The following is a 16678-nucleotide window of genomic DNA, read 5'->3' as shown; positions in this document are numbered from 1 at the left end:
AAAGAGGAATAATTGTAGCACTGAGTTTCAGGTGTGTTTGGAGGAGGTGTACACAGGCTGGGGAAGTGTGGTAAAGGTAGCAAAAGAGAACTTGCAGGTGTTGAATGAATATTGCCTCCCAGCGTTTATTACACCGCTTGTGACAGTTTGGGAGCAGCAAGAACCAATCCCCTACTGCCAGAAAACTGGACAAGAGCTGGTGAGAATGTTTTGGTTAGCTTTGGAGTTCTGAAAGTCTCAACCTTAAAACTCATAGGGAAAGATAATGAAAGATAATGCATCACTATCTGCTGGCACAACTGTTACAGGTAATCTTAGTGATACCATCTTTCGCAGGAGAGCTTACAAATAGTAAATAAACCAGGTATGCTCCTGGTGTATTGACCTATGTGAGTGTTAGAGCTGACTTAAAATGGCAGATGATGGAGAGGGTCAGTTTAGGAGTAAATGACTGCAGTGCAGTACAAATGTGCATAATTTTTCGTTAAATTTGAGAGAAAGTACAGCAAGAGTTTTTATCAAATTAAAAATTTGCTCGAGCTTAATCTATTTCCCAAACACAAAGCCAAAACCTTTATATGTATTTTGAGAGCTAGCAGCTATTGCTGTTAGTCAAGAGAAGTGAATGGTATTTCTCACTTGTGAAAGATCTTTCTCTCTTTAGCAAACCATGGAAATGAACTCTTTCAGGCATCTGCTTTTGATAATAGAGTGGCAGTAGCAGATCTGTGTTAGGACATAAAAAAAACCCCACTTTTCACATTTCTGAATAGAGGTGTCTACCTGGAAAAGCTCGATGAAGGCTTGCAAGAGGAGCTGTTCAGAGAACACTGTCACTGAACAACATGGCATGAGGTGCAGGTTTGCTAAGGCCACCCCTCCCTTTGTTTGGGGAAAAATGCAGATAAACAAAGGAATGGGCAGGAGAAGCCCAGCTGGGTCCTTGCAGCCCTGGAACTCGGGAGGTGATGCAAACCAAATGATTCCTGAAAGTTCATCTGATTTGCTTGCTGTGTAAGAGAAAATAAACTGAAAGCAGTCTGGCCATACACATAAGGTGTAATGTAACATGTTCTGTTGCATTTCTGCATTCTTCTCCTAAAAAACGTGGACTGTTCGAGTTTTAGCTAAAATAATGCTAGAAGGCAGGAGTACAAACTGCTGGTAATAAGCCGTTATAAATTGATGGCTGTTTCTTGATTCCAACCTGAGTTTAACCTTTGAAATGATGAGGAGCACTTGAGACAGGACACAGGTGAAATCCTCCCTATGGTCTTGATATGTTGTTGACGACTTCTATTTTACTGGGTCATTTAACTTTGAAAGCTTTCTGCTGTGTCTCCGAAGTTAATTGTACTGCAAAAAGGTGCTCAGCGGGTGGGTGCTGGTGTCAAGACAAATGCCTAAATAAATAACAGGCACCTGCTGAAACCTTGGGTGTTTTTTGTTCTTTCTTTTCAGTCATGCTCAGCTCTCCCACCTCCCTTGAGTCCGGCGAGTTGTGAAAGCCTGGGGTGCCCTCTCGTGTTTAAATGGTAAGTACGGATGCTGCTCTGCGATAAGGCTTATGAAACTCACTCAGAAAACAAGCAGCAACAGTACAACTTCTGAGAGTGTTCAAGAAAGAAAGGTAGATTATGAATTTTAGTAGATATGTGTGCAATATTACTGAATGGTTTCAATGTGGGAGCAGTCTGAGTGCCTCTTGCATTTTAATAGCCTGCTCAAGTTTGCTGTTGAATGTTTAGAAATTAATTTATGCTGTTTCCTGAAGACCTGAGGGTTTTCTGTGTTGATAACATGTACCTATGTTACGTGACTTCTTCCTCAGTATGTGTTGCCCAAACTTCACAGAAATAGTATCAGCCATTTTGTATTCACAAACTTCTAATGGGCCGTCTTCAAATTGAGATACTAAATCTGTGCTGAAAGAAACCCACCAAACCAAAAGCTGACAAGACAGTAGTTTGGATACCAGGATGGTTTCCTAAGTAAACTTAAGAAACCTGTGAAGGACTGAAATCTGAGCAAAGACTGCTGTGTTCTTGTAGAGCTCTACAGAAGCTACAGAACACAGGATCAGAAGATGTGGATGAATTACTCTTCCTCCCACCTTGTTATATGTGACTAGACACTGCTACAAGTCTTACTGTCTTTGTTGTCTTTTTTCTTTATTCTGCTATGTTCTCTGAGGGATGTCTTACTGAGAGACTGCAGCCTCATACAGTGTTCTGCTTGCTATGTGGTGGTGTAATTCTCAGGCCATTTTCTACATAAGTATGTTATTTTATTTACATGGGTGTTTTTCTAGACTGGACAGAAGAGGAGGGAGGTGACTCCAGACAATCACTGAGAACTGGTACAAATCACTGAGAGCACAATTCAGAATTAGTCTTGAATCTAATCATGTGCCCAGATAACTTGGAAAACTTCCCTAGTGAGCACAAAACAGGCTACTAAGTTCAGAGGAGTCTAAACACGAGAGAGCAAGATGGATATTTTGTATGTGGTTTTTATTTGGTTTTAGACTGGAGAAGTGTGATAAGTTGTAGAAACTGAAGATCGTGTAACTTAAAGCAGGTGATAATAACTTTCTAGTCTATCTGAAGTCCAAAAATGCAATGTTCTTACTGCTGCGAGTGCTCTTTTTGTATTCAGAAGGTAGTTCTGAGAAAGTCTATATGGAGCAATTCAGTATAATGGGAGAGGCGTTGTGGGCTATAAATTATGTGATAGCCTGACTTAAAAAAATGAAATAGCTTTAATGAGCTATTTATAGGAATACATAATGCACTTAAGAGAACCTTTGTATTCATTATTACAGTAAACTTTTCTGTGCTTTTACCACATTTGCATTTGATAAATCAGTGGTGTTTGTGCTCATGTGTCCGAAGTTGTACCCATAAACCAGTTTTGGGACAGAACTTGTCACTGTAAATGGCTTTTTGGGCTGTAATGTTTGCAAGAAGTGAGAAGGCTGGGACAGTCTTTGCTAGTAAATAGCTAACAGTTTTTGTCAATATCACCATAGAAGCCCATAATATAGCATTGCACTCCAAAAATGGGATGCTTTTTTAGTTCTGTCAAGAAAAGGAAACATTCCAGTGTAGAAGGAAGATGATTAAAAAAGGGGCTGCCAGTTAATGTTCTTAGAAAGGTGAAATGAAGGTTCTAACTTATGTGCCCTCATAGTATATGCTACTAGTGCATGCAAGTGTTCTGGTAGAATTGCTTTTGAAGAAGGTGGTGCTCCCGTGACAGTTTAGTGTTCTTGTCTCTGTTTCAAGGTTGTGATTGTAGCTACTTTACAGTTTGGCTTTATTTACTAATATTATGTATAACTAAAAATGCTTTTCTACCATTAAAAGACTGCACACGGAAGGACTAGGATGACAAATGTTTATGACTTATGCTGTTCACCATTGCCTGCCCCCTCCACACCTGTCACTAGAGGCTTGGGTAATGATTTTAGGTAGTTGCCTGTATTCAAAGAGATAAGTATGGGAATCAACAGAGTGATATTGAAGAGAGAAGTATTCATTTTTTGTTATCTTCTGTGCCTAAGATTAGCTCTTCCTTTTGTGCAGGGCTGTTACCAGGAGCATAAAATATGTTTGGGGTTTTTCTTAACCTATCTACACAAAGAAATTATTGGAAAAATTCTTTACAATAATTATGTTATAGTAAAGGGAGCAGGAAAAGTGTGGCTGAAGTTAAGCTGTTGAGCCAGTATTCGTGCACATGTCTCCCAGGATCACTCCTCAACAAAAATCAGAAAATCCCCTTGTCATTTGGTCTGTGATGTTCTGGTGTCTTTAATTTTGAACTTTATATACTCTCTAAATTAAAGGACCACTGTGGTGGTGGTACACTGGTGCCACTGAAGAGCTGTTAGAGCATCTGTGCTTGTAGCTCCTGGTAAATAGAAGATCATAGATGCGTGGAAGTCATTTTCATTAGGACACTGTCATATTCTTTTGCATGCAAGTCGTTTTCATTAGGACACTGTCATATTCTATGTACTATTTACATTGCATTTTAAAAGGGGCAATATTGCATTATTTTATTTGCTTTCTTTCCAAAAGTGAGAACAAAGTGTAGTTATTTATATCTGGAAAAGAAAACCTTTTTCTATTTGGAATAACCTATTTGTGAAAGAAAATAATACAGAATTTTCTACTGGGAGTGATAGCTTAGGTTGTGACTGAGAAACCCTCGAACTTTAGATGATTTATTTAGGAGTAGGATAATTTGATTCAGAAATACTGCTGCACAGAGTCTCAAACCATCCCCCTGCTGCTGTTCTTTAAGCTAGCTTCCTTGCATCAGACTATCACTGTTGTCTCAGGGAAGAGAGCTTATGTAGGGATTCTCAGAACAAAGCATTGTAAGAGGTGACATCTGAGTCAAGATTCCATGTTACAAAGCCCAAACTGATAACCACAAAGGAATGAGGGCTGCAGTGAGGCACCCCAGCAGTCTGCCTGGACCAAACATGACTTTTTCTTAAACAGCGCAGCCCCCTTTGTTATGTGCATGCAGCCCCTCCATCAGGATGCTGTGATGAAGCTGCACTGATGCAGATGACAGTTTGTGTGCAGGTAGGAACTCCTGTTGCATTAAATGAAGGTGGATGCTGCTCTGATCTGTGTTCCTCTACCTATCACCGGGATGACTTGCTTTAGTATTCCCAGCCTCTGCTTGGTGTATGACTTGGGATTTTCATAGAAGTGAGTTAATGACAGAATAAGCTTTCTGTAAATATAATATGGAATAGAATGACTGTTAGGAGCAAAGACACTAATTGGGAAGCCTTTTCATATTGCAGCATGTACTTTAATAATAAAATATATCATTAAATGGTTGCCCTAAAGCAAAAGAGCAAACGCTTTCTGCAGTTTACTTATGTTTGAAAATAATTATTGGTAGAGAATAAAAATTACTTTTCAGCGTTAGCCCAATTCCACATAACCCTCAGTAGAATTTGTAGTAATGGAAGGAAATCTAGATCATGCATTTGCTCCAGTTTTTAAAATTGATAATAAATGAACAGGACAAACAAGGAACTGATAGTTAATTTTTATTTTCTGAATGGTGCAGAGGGGTGAATGTATCCCCACCTGCGTATTTTTCAATTTCACTTTGTCAGCTTGGCTGAAAGAAAGCACATACTGCCCATTAGAATCACTGTACAGAGGATTTAGAACTCCAGAGGGTCCTGTTGAATTCAACTTTATGTTGGCATAAGTGTCTCAATTGTGTCAGTAATTTCTATTTAAAGGAGAGTTGGAGTCCTTGCCTCTTTTTTGCCTTCTGTCCTTGAGTAGATAAATCTGCTGAGTCAGTGAAGAAAATTCAGCAAAGCCAGTGCTTTTTGATTTCATGTCATCGTTTGCTTTTCCCTGCTGATCAGATGAAATCAGCAGTCTCAGTCATAAACCGCTTGATTTATAGCAGCAGTATTAATATTTTACTGTGGGGAGGGGGGATTCTTTAGTTTATGGCAGTAGATATTGTGTGTAAATCTTAAAGTACCTGCAGATGTGCAATTAATTACACAAGTCTCTGAATTTGGACTTGCCTATGAAGGAACAAAAGTTGAAAGTTAAGAAAATCACTTGACTTTCTAAAGGGCAGTGCACTTCTTGTGGAGACAACACATAACTAGTAAATTAGTTGAATAGAGTATGTCCTGCATGGCATGTTACATCCTACATTTTGTCAAATTATACCTGTCAAATCATACTGGATAATGTGCCAGTACATGAAACTTCAAGCAGCATGAAATAATATTTCAAATATAGTGCTTCATGTAGAAAGTTCTAAACAAATGGTTGGATTTTTCCAAGAATATTAATGTATTTCAGAGTGAGGCATGTTGAATAGTACTGGTTTTGAAGTTATGTATATGGGTGTGTGTATATTGATGCTGTGGGAAAACTCTTGTATGATTATTTGATGAATTTTGTAAGGATTTTGAGAAGCTTTGTGGTAGTTAACAGCTAAGTATACCTGCTGATACACTCCTTGTGTTTTCTTTTATCTTGTGGACTTCTCATGTGTCCAGATTAAATTGCAGTGACGTGGCTTTCCATGTGATGATTTATGTGGCAGATTTTCAGCTGTGGACGTTTGAAACTAATCACTAGCATTTTCCATATAAGCAAAAGTATCAAGTCTGCAAATGTTATGAGTAGGCTCTGAACCTTTAATGAAATGCCTAAGAGGGGGTACAGTGGGTTCTTGCTGATTTCTGTTAGTCTCTTTGCTGCACACAGTTCAGAATACAGCATCCAGTCACTATGTCCAGTATGCACCTGGTGCTGGATTGATGGAAGGTAGGCAGATAGCACTACATTTGGTCTCAGAAACACCTACCTCTGTGTAATTGGTCACCTAGTTAATCTGACCAAGTTTCTTACCTATTCATTGAAACCGAACCTTAGTTTTACCACTGTAAAACTGACAGTGGTGAGTTTTCAAATGTTATCCTTCATTTAATATACTTATTCTAATGCTCTCCGAGACAACAACATATGAAGAATTACATTACAGCATTACCGTATTTAAAATTCCTCATGGTTTTTGGCAGGAGTGGCAAGTTATGACTGCCTATCCAAAAATATGTAAGCTATACTTCTGTATTACAAAGGAAACATATTTAATGCTGGACTTCTCTTAAAAATTAATTCTTTTAATGGAGCCATGATGTAAATTTACAGTGAAGTCAGTATTAAGCTTGGCTTTTTTCCTTTTTCAGCAAGTATGCAAAATTGATACTGGGTCTGTAATTAAAATGCCAGATGGAACAATAAAACCTCATAGAGAAGTAGTCAATAACAAAATGCTGCAGAGCTCTGAAGAAAGGCTGGTAATCATAAAATGTGGGTAGTGCTGTAGAAATAAGACATTCATATGAAGCAAAACAAAGATAAATGGATGTAGTTACTTTAAGATCAGATTAGAAATCTTTGTGAGCTACTGCTAGAAAATACTTCATATTTGAAGTAAGTACTGTAATATTTATTTTAGATTTAGTATTAAAAATGCAGGGTATAAATTTTATATTTAGGCAGATGTGAATCATCTTTGTAAATCCATGGGTTTTACCTGTTACAGGATTGTTATAATTCCAAGGCACCTTTAAGTGGGACTTTTGGAAGTAAACCTTCTCCCATGGTTTTAAATTTACTGTATCACATGTTACATGTAATTTCATGAAATGTAATACCTCCTGTAAAACCAAATGGCAATATGGCAAATGAAAGGCATTCAGATACCAGAAAAGTTTTTGTAATAGATAAATGTAACTTTATAAATTACATGACTTCCCTGTTCTATATGAGGCATGATGGAGTCCTGTCTGCTCTCTCTGGACACTTCTGGATGCACTTGGGTTTCTTTATGTTGTTTCTTAAGTTGTTTGTGCTGTTTGGCTTTATTTCTTTGAGCGCAGGAAAACCATTCCAAGTTCATTCTGTTGTTTGGGACAGGAAGTTGGTCATGTTAAATCTTCTAAAACAGGTTTGTTAACTTGAACAGTCTTAAGGTAGCAACTGTGCTAACTAGCCCTTAATCATGTTAGTTGCCATAATGACAGATTTGGGGACAGCATGAAAGCATCCAACTCAAGGAATTAAGCACCCTCAAGAGGTTCACTTTCTTTGGCTTTTATTCTTCCTCAGTGTAGCGAGTTCGTCTTCATTCAGTCCTTGTTTCGTGCATGGAAATGGTGCTCCTGTGAGTCTTGGATGATTGGTTATGATTGTTATGTTGTTAAGGTATATAACAATTTTCTCCTGTTAATTTTTAGTTTTGTTTCTTCCATGTTTTTTCTCATATTGTATGTTTTAAGATTAACTTTTCTATAAAGAGAAGTAGTCTGTTTTTCAAGCCTTTTTACCATTTCTGAATGAAGTTGTGAATTTTAGCTTACCACTGGATGCCTTTGGCAGTGCGGTGAGGATTTCACAGCATGTGCTACACAACCTGCTAGTATCACTAAACTTTTAAAATTACCTGACCTGAGATAGAGTAATTCTTTTCTTACATTTATATAACCACATGATGTGCATAGAAGGTTAAATGACAACATGACCAGATTGTTCATAATATAGACCATATAAGTGGCAGCCCAGTGGATTTTGCATGAGGAATTACATTACAGCATTACTGTATTTAAAGTTCCTCATGGTTTTTGGCAGCAGTGGCAAGTCATGATTCTGCCTATCCAAAAATATCCAAGGTGAAACATAATCGCTGTACATCAGTGGCTATGCCAATTAAAATCCTCCTTCGTGTTGGGCATAATAGCAGTCCCCTGCTTTCTGGTGTGCTCAACAGTTTACAAAGATTTGCATTTACAGATTAGGAGTTCTGGGTGTATGGAGGGGGGAAGTGTGGGTTGGTAAGATGGGAAAGGCAATACTGAGTAAGTTCTGCTTTTTTTCATACAACTTACTTGGAAGGTATTTGGTCTCTGTAGTGTTGGATGCCAGCTTTGAGGAGTAGATGCTGCTGTAATTCTATGTAGGAAGTCTTGATAAAAATCAAGATAAGGATAAAATCAGGTTGTAGTCTGCTTTGTGAAGAGCAGTACTAAACTAGGGCCAAGCTTTGAACATTAATACAGTAGAAATACAAATTGCAAGTGTATAGATTTAATTTTCTTTTTCTTACTTCATTTTTCTAAGTGACCGCTCAGCAGATAAAATGTGGGTAGTTTGCTCTTTCTGTGTGGCTTTTCAATTGCTTGTGAAAGAAAATTAATGTGGATGAGAAGTTAAACATGCCTTAGTGTGGTTGCCTTAGAATCCATTGAAATATTAGTGCACTGAAGAAGATTATGACATGAACTCAGTTACCACATTTTACTTCCACTGTAATTTTTCTCAATTTGGAGGCTGCTTATTCTATTAAAAGGGAAGACTTGAACTAATGGTGATCAGTGATCTGCCCTGCCGACTCTTTTTTTTTTTTTTTTACTAATTTAAATCAAATTTAGTTGTGCTATTGAGGATATTATTTAATATCTATCACTTCATTTATCCAATTTAGACATAGAAAGGGATGTAGAATGCACATTTTGAATAACACAGAGACAGCTGAGGACAAAATGGGAAAAATTGCAGATAAGTGCTGAACATAGACTCAATTCAGACGTGCCTTGGAGATGTCCTGGGTGCTGGGACCCAGCTCTGTGCTAGCAGACTGTTAGGAGCGTCTCTGATAGGATTTTGGCATGTTCCAGCTATTGAACTATGAAAGCAAGTCCCAGCCGTGGTTTAGCAGTCAGATGTTCCAGAGAGCGCCCGTAAATGAGGCTATGTGGTGTTCCCTGCTAGTGTCCCAGTACGCTTTTGCAACATCAGCTGTATGCTAAACCACTGGAAATTGTTTTATCTCTTTCTCCATCCCTGGTGTATTTTGGAATTTAAGCATTAGAGCATCTTTAATTACCATTATTGAAGGGCTTTCAACTCTGAAAATTGGAAATATATTTCACCAGAGACTTACACCATGGTAATTGGCATGCGGTTGCAATGTCTGAACAATGCTGTTCCTATTTCAGTCTGTTACATAAAAGTTTGTTTGCTGATTTTTCCCACAAGTATAAAATTAATTCAGTCCAGGCTCTATGAAATAATTTTTGTCTGTGGAAATGAAATTGTAACTTTTCAGACTGAATTATTAAAGTCTGCTTTGCAAAAAAGGATTTTGAGATAGAGCAGCATTGTTTCCTTTTGTTTACATTAATCAGAACAATAGAGTTGTCAGAGCTTAGTTATCCCATGTTATGATGGGAAAGGATATAATTACAAGTGTCAGACTGCTAAAAAGATTCTATAAGATACATGCAGGATTTTCTTCAGTAAATCATTACTTGGTGCTTTCACCCAACCCCACTACATTCAACTATAACTAGTGTTTTGGCATAACATTATGACCCCCAAAAACCCACCTACTGGCTGAACAGTCCTCAGGAGTATCAGTGCCATTGCATGAGATGATGTGATTATTCCATATGAGCAATTAAAAGCACACGTGCAGGCTGACAACCTGCTTTCTGCATTGAAATTGATACATTCTGAGGCTGGTTGACTGCTGGCACAGGTTGCTTGCAGAGCTTGTGGGCTTTAGATCTTTGAAGGGTTTCAATAAGCAACAGGGCCAACTCCCAAGCAAACCAATCTGAATCTGGAGCCTCTTTTGAGCAGGAGGTTGGACTACAGACCTCCCGAGGGCCGTTCCAATCCAAGATAACTTTGAATTCAATTTTTCAGTGATGTGTGATTCCAACACAGTTCGTAACATTGTGCTTCCAGAGGTTAATAACCAGGGAAGGTTGGTTACAAGGAAGACTGCTGCTAATTTACTTTACTTGAGAAGTTGTTTGCAGGCTGAGATGACTTAAAAAAAACAAAAATCATTTCAGTCTTCCTCCTCTCCCCAGATAAATCTTTCAAACCGAATCACAGGAATCGGTTAGAATCCTTTTTGGAGTTTTATTAGAGACTAAAATATATTCAGGAAAAATAAGGCATCATTGTAGTAATCATTATCTGAAATGTATTCTGTTCCACACAGAGCCCTACGGGGTGAGACGCACACATCTTACTGTAATGGGTGCAGTAATGTCTCGTGACAGGAAGTTTAGAAAAGTAACTGAAATGAAAAACTGAGCTGCATTGATGTGTTGGAGAGGTAACTTTGAACCCCCTCCCCCCACTTCCTTAACAGATAATCACACACAGCCTGTCAAGCATCAGTCTTAAGTTCAGTGCACATCAAATTGCTCCGAGTACCCTGAAGGCCTGATGCTGTTTTTGAGGTACTCTGATATATGTCATACCTGAGCACTGTAAGGTGCTGGAAACTGATAAATTCTGTTAGCTGTCCTTGCCTCCAAATTTAGAGAGGACCTTTGGTATGCAGGGCATGAGCACTAGCATTGGGTGTTTCTTGCCTCTGTGTTCCACAGCATGGACACTTGGGTTACATGGCAGGACTGGGAAGTACCGCAGGGTACTGAAGGTCTTTCAGAATCTTTTTGGGTTCCTGTTCTTCTCTGCTAGTACTTCATTGGTTTTAAAGAAACAAAATATTAATGCTGTTGAATATTTAGACTATTGATGTATCTTATTAGAATGCTACAAAGACTTCAGGATTAGTTTGACAGGTAGTAACATACTGTGTGCCCCAGGACCAGTTTTGTGAATGCAATGAGATGTCATCTTGTGTGTAGTTCAAAAGAAACAAAAGTACCATGACAACATGAACTAGTAGGTATGACAATGTTTGCCTTAATTCCAGAGATCCATATTTTTGATCCCTGAGGATTCAGGGTAGAAGCTGGGGGCAGGAAGGGGCAGGATGGGATGGACTAGTGCGACCCAACCATGGAGTGGTTACAGTGCTTACTTAGTCTACATTATGGAAATGCAGTTTGTGGATGATGATAGCTAAATGTAAGGAACCTAATTCTTCTCCTTGTGTGCTGGCATCCTCCCCTCAGAGAGTTGCTAAACTGCTAACAGTCATGTCAGTTCTCGTTAGTTTTTGCAGCTCCCAAGGCTACCTTCATACATGTGAAGCCAACAGGAGGCTTTATAGACTGTGTAATGGAAAGTACTGTGCAGCGTTTTCCTGAACTGTAGTGGGAAACAGAACTATTGCACATGAACACATGCAAAAATGTTCTTCCTGTCAGTGCTGAGTAGGTAAACAGACAAAAATGACAGAAGTGTAAAAGTGCAATACAAGCATAGGATGTAATTTAAGAATTCTAAGTATGAGCTAGTTATGTACAATGTAGCATGCATTTAATGATTTGAGACAAAATAGTGAACTCTCACTTGAAGATGATGGGTGGAAACATTTAAAGACATAGAAAAATACCTTTTCATGTACGCTTTTCATTTATTGCAGTAGCTGTGTGGATGATAGTTCTATGTCTGTGTTTTAGTCAAGATTATATAATGGGCAGTGGTTTCTATTGTTTTATAGCATTTGCTGCCTTTGGTATTGGACCTAGAACAAGTCTGTGGCCCTCTCTGTTGCACAGAACTCGGAGCTTTTGTGAATGAGTGAGTTGATGTTGCAGTTAGTAAATTTGTAGTGTTTGAAATGTTTCTTTGAAACAAAAGGTCTTCTGTAAGCAGAGGCTCTCCTTGCCTTTCAGTATTTAGAATTACTGTTTATGTTTGTATTTGATCAAGCCCAAGACATCTCCAGTACAATTAGCTGCAGTTTCTGCTTTGGTGCTGCTTGAGAGGAGATACTTAGAAATGCATAGAATTTCTCTCAGCCAGTCTTAATGGCTCTTGTTACAACTTTCAGAACTACTTTTGCTTCTTTTTATTTCCATTTACTTTGTTGGAGATGGCAGCACTGGATGCAGTGAGACAGAACCACAAACTTGCCAGTTGACTTGTGCAGTTTCCAGAGAGTGGGACTGTCTAAGAGCAAAGCAAGCCTCACCCCAAAAGGAGGGCAAACAAGACAATTTTTCATTTATACACATAAAATGCACTCAGTCAAATACTAACACAAGTGCTTTACGGTGTTTCTTTAGCTGTTTATTTTCATTTGTTAAGAGCTGTGACTTTTAGTTTTTGAAACCATAAATATGAAGAAGACATGAATATGAAGGAGTCCCATATTAGCAATCAAACTGAAAGCCTTGTTATATTGAATTGTCACCTGCAAAGTAACTAGTATTAAATTGTGTCAGATGATCAATGTGAATTCAGATGGATCTCCCTGGACTGGGCCAGTATGTTGAGAATTTTCATGTATTTGAATGAAGTGTTTGGTATTTAATTTGTAGTAGAAACCTAGCTTAATTTTTGTAAGATTTTATTTAGCTGGTGAAAGTGTAGAGCAGTGCAACAATAAATTGTGCTTGAGAAAGCTACTGGTTTAGACATGCCTTTCAGAAGCAAGAGTTGACTGGAAAACATGAGCTAGTGTGTTATTCCCCCTGGGTTGCTTAAGGAGATAAAAAGACAAACCCACAAGCCCAACAGCTAGTAGTGACGTGTCATAGACCTAACAATTCAAATGAGATATGGGCTATTGTAGCATTCTTTCAAAACAGGTAACACTGTTTTAGTGAATGTGGAACACTGAACTCCTATTCTAGGAGCAATGTGTTTTAACTGTGCAAACTAAGTCTGCGTGCTTTTATTCCAGGCAGATAAAAATACCATCATTCTACAAATGGTAAATTCATGGCATGTTCCTGGGAGTTGTTCCTGATTTTCTGAAAATCTACCAGTTACCTACTGGTAGATGCAGAGAATGGGTTTTCTTCTAAGCTGCTGTTTCTTTGTCTGTTCCTGTTCCTTTTTTATCCTCTTTCCCCAAACTTTTGCTACATTTAGTTTCCTTTTTGTTCAACAGATTAATAGAGAATCTAGAAGACATACTTTTTCTCTCGGTGTTCCCCTCTGGTGCTATTACACTCAAACAAAATAACTGTTTCCTTTTTCTCTGTGAGGAACCTTAAGTACATACCAAATACATGAGTGCTACAAATTCAGTTTGTTCCTTATGACTTAAGACTAGTTTGGGTTGGTTTTTTTTCAGGTTATAGTTGATAAATCAACTGTTCTGTTACTTTGTCAAGTCGTCAAAGGTGGTAAAATCAGCAATAAATTGTCAGTTGATGAGTGTGATATTCAGGCCTGTCAGACATTCAAGATTGTTATTGATAGTAGCAATGGCCCATTACTACCTTAAATAGAGTTTCAGTTTCTCAGGAGAATTAGCCTTTCTGCTAAAATGCTGTTTGTGGGCTCCAGTCATCATCTCCAATTTGATATTGGTTGGTCACCAGCAGACTTTATCATTCAGGTATAAACATGAGATTGTCATCTAGTTAAATTTTATGAACGATTATGCAGTTCTAAAATCTGATGCCCTTGGGCATTTTTTACTGACATTCTTGAAGTCTAGTTCTTACTAATGAAGTGTCTGAGCAAAAAAAGGAGGAGAAATAAAACCCTATCAAAATTCAGGACCTACAAAATCAGTGATAGTAAGAGGGGTATGTGGTAGTGGTAGGACATATTTCTTCCTGATGTTTAACGTTTGTCAGCATAGTCATCTTGCATACATGCTTTTGAGATCAGAGGGATTTTTGTACTGACTAAGATTGATAATGAAATGACACAAAACTGGTTTCTTATAATGAGGCCTAAGAACCTTGCTATATGTATGTAAAGCACTTGTGTGTCTTCTGTAGGTCTTCTCTAATACTGAGATGTCCTTAATCTGGGATGCACAGAGGTTAGCAACCTTTCTAAATTTGTAATTGCTACTGATGATTCTACATATTTTTTGTAGCTAAAAGTATTAGTAGTGCTTGTGGCACTGGCTTATAATGTAAGAAAATAACTATGATAATGAAATGTTCCTAACCAGAAAGTGAAACCACAACCAAATCAGGGAGGGAGTTATCATCTTCAATATTAAATAGTGGCTTAACTTCACTGACATTTGTACATTCAGTTTTTTGGAATCCTTCATATTATTCCTAAGAAGTAGCAATAGTACCCATAATAAAATATGATCACTCAAATCTTTAAACACCTTTGTGGACCTTGCTGAATGCTCCTTGAATATGCCAGGAATGCTGGTTCAGACTTCACATGCATCTAAAGGACATAGTTTCATAGGTCTAAACTTTTATCATGTGCTGTAACAAGCTTTTGTCTTGACAAAAAGGAATTTGCTAATTCCTTTCACTGTGTTGCCTTGTTGATGGTCACTATCTAATCTGCCTATCTAATGCCTAACATCTAAAGCCTAATCATTCTCTATTTTAAGGTTTCTCAAATCCATCCTAATGTTTTGGGCTAAGTAACTTTGTAAAAGAAAAAAAAAAAAGTGATTTTTGTGGTTTAGGTCCCACTTGGGAATGCAGGTGCTATTACAGAATTATGGAATAGTCTGGGTTGGAAGAGACCTTAAAACTCATCTTGCTTCAATTTCCTGCCCCACAGGCAGGGACACCTTCCACTAGACCTGGTTGCTCCAAGCCCCATCCAACCTGGCCTTGAACACTGCCAGGGATGGGGCAGCCACATCTTCTCTGGCAACCTGTACCAGGGCCTCACCACACTCACAGTGAAGAACTTCTTCATAATGTCTAATGTAGGTATGCCCTCTCCCACTTTAAAGCCATTCTCCATGTCCTGTCCTGCTTGCTTTTGTACGAAGTCCTGTAGGGCCCCTTTCTTGTAGATCTTCTGAAATTAAATGCTTAGGAAAACACTGCAACTAGTAGCAGAGTGTAGTCAGGACCACCTGCAGTAGAATGAGGATGAAGAGTTTACATGGGAAAAACTGCTGACATGAGTACGTGCACAGACTTGCTGTCTTCATTGGCTCCTAGTGATTGATGCTGCTTAAGTCCCAAGGTATGAGTTATTATGAATTATCATTAAATAAAGGCTAGGACTGTTTGTAATTTTCTCATGATTCTTACTACAGATAATGTTGGTATTTTAAATACATCCCTAAATTCTTGGCACCACTCTGCCACTGGTGTTCTAGTCTGGGCACATCATTAATTGCTTGTTTCTGTCCTATTTATTTTCCTGATTCCAGGTTAGTTTGTGGTGATAATTGCATCTTGAGATGCTTGGATGTCTCTGTTCTGTTGAATGATGTGCAGGATCCTCAGGTTCTTTACAAATATAGTAAATAATACACAGGTTTAAGCAGTTACCTTATTGACATCAATCATTGTACTTAGAAAACCTGTGAATACATTGAAATCAATGAGGTCTTTTAGAAATTACTGTAGGTATCTAGTCAGGGAATACTGTTGGTGTAGAATTTTTTACATGGATTATTAGCAGATGCTGATGACAAAAGTAATTGGAGCAGCTGGAGTAGAAATGGGGTGTTGTCAAATATGCTCTTGGTTTATCATCTTCTCTTTTACAAATGTTTTCTTTGAAGTGAAATGACAGTGAAATTGGTCAGTTACTGGATTTGCCTTGATCATCTGTATTTTTATGACTGAAAGTTGGTAATCCAGGACATAATGAAACTTTAATTCCCTAATTTTGAATTGTTCATTGACTGATGTAGTTATTAATTAAATTTTCTTCCTAGAGGCTGCTGCAATGACAAAGTTGAAGACACTGGTTCCTTGCTCCCAGAACTGACAAATAACAGAAGTTGTGTCAAAAACTTCCTGCTGTCTCATTCCTCTGGTGGAGCAAGAACCTCTCCCTGCAGGATTGTTTGATGTCCGCTGTTGTTAGTCCTTTGTCTTTTCTGAGACTACAAGTAGCAGTAGTTGTAACAAGGCACTTAGGCGGAAGAAACAGTTGACTGGGAAAATCATCCACAGTTATAAGCCAAAGGTGAAGACCTCTTCAATTAAAATGAAAAAAAAAGTGGGAGGAAGCAAAACAATAACAATAAAAGTAGCTTGGGTTCACACTTGTGACTTAGGGTGAGAAAATTCTCCATTAGTTTCAGCCCTTCAATCACATTTGATAGGATACTTTATATAGAAGTGAAAATGACTGCTATCTCTGAGCTCACTCTTCATGTTGATTACCTACCTACTAGTTGCATTTGTTTTAGAATTCATCAGATGCAATTGCTGTATTTGCAGCTGTTGTGAAGATCACTTCAATCCTGAGGCTGGTGTGGA

The 16678-nt window shown here is 38.2% G+C and overlaps 1 long non-coding RNA gene across 2 annotated transcripts in view; it reads left to right on the top strand.

The window, feature by feature from the left end:
• Positions 1 to 1430: 1430 nt before the first annotated feature.
• The window catches only part of LOC136019425 (uncharacterized), a 168511-nt gene continuing 153263 nt past the window's right edge, over positions 1431 to 16678 (top strand). For both annotated transcript variants that reach the window (XR_010614868.1, XR_010614869.1), the window contains exon 1: positions 1431 to 1535. This is a non-coding gene — a long non-coding RNA (uncharacterized LOC136019425). The remainder of the gene's footprint in view (positions 1536 to 16678) is intronic.

The sequence above is a fragment of the Lathamus discolor genome, chromosome 9, assembly GCF_037157495.1.
Source record: "Lathamus discolor isolate bLatDis1 chromosome 9, bLatDis1.hap1, whole genome shotgun sequence".
NCBI classification, from domain to species: Eukaryota; Metazoa; Chordata; class Aves; order Psittaciformes; family Psittacidae; genus Lathamus; species Lathamus discolor.
This window is presented reverse-complemented; position numbering and strand designations above follow the sequence as displayed.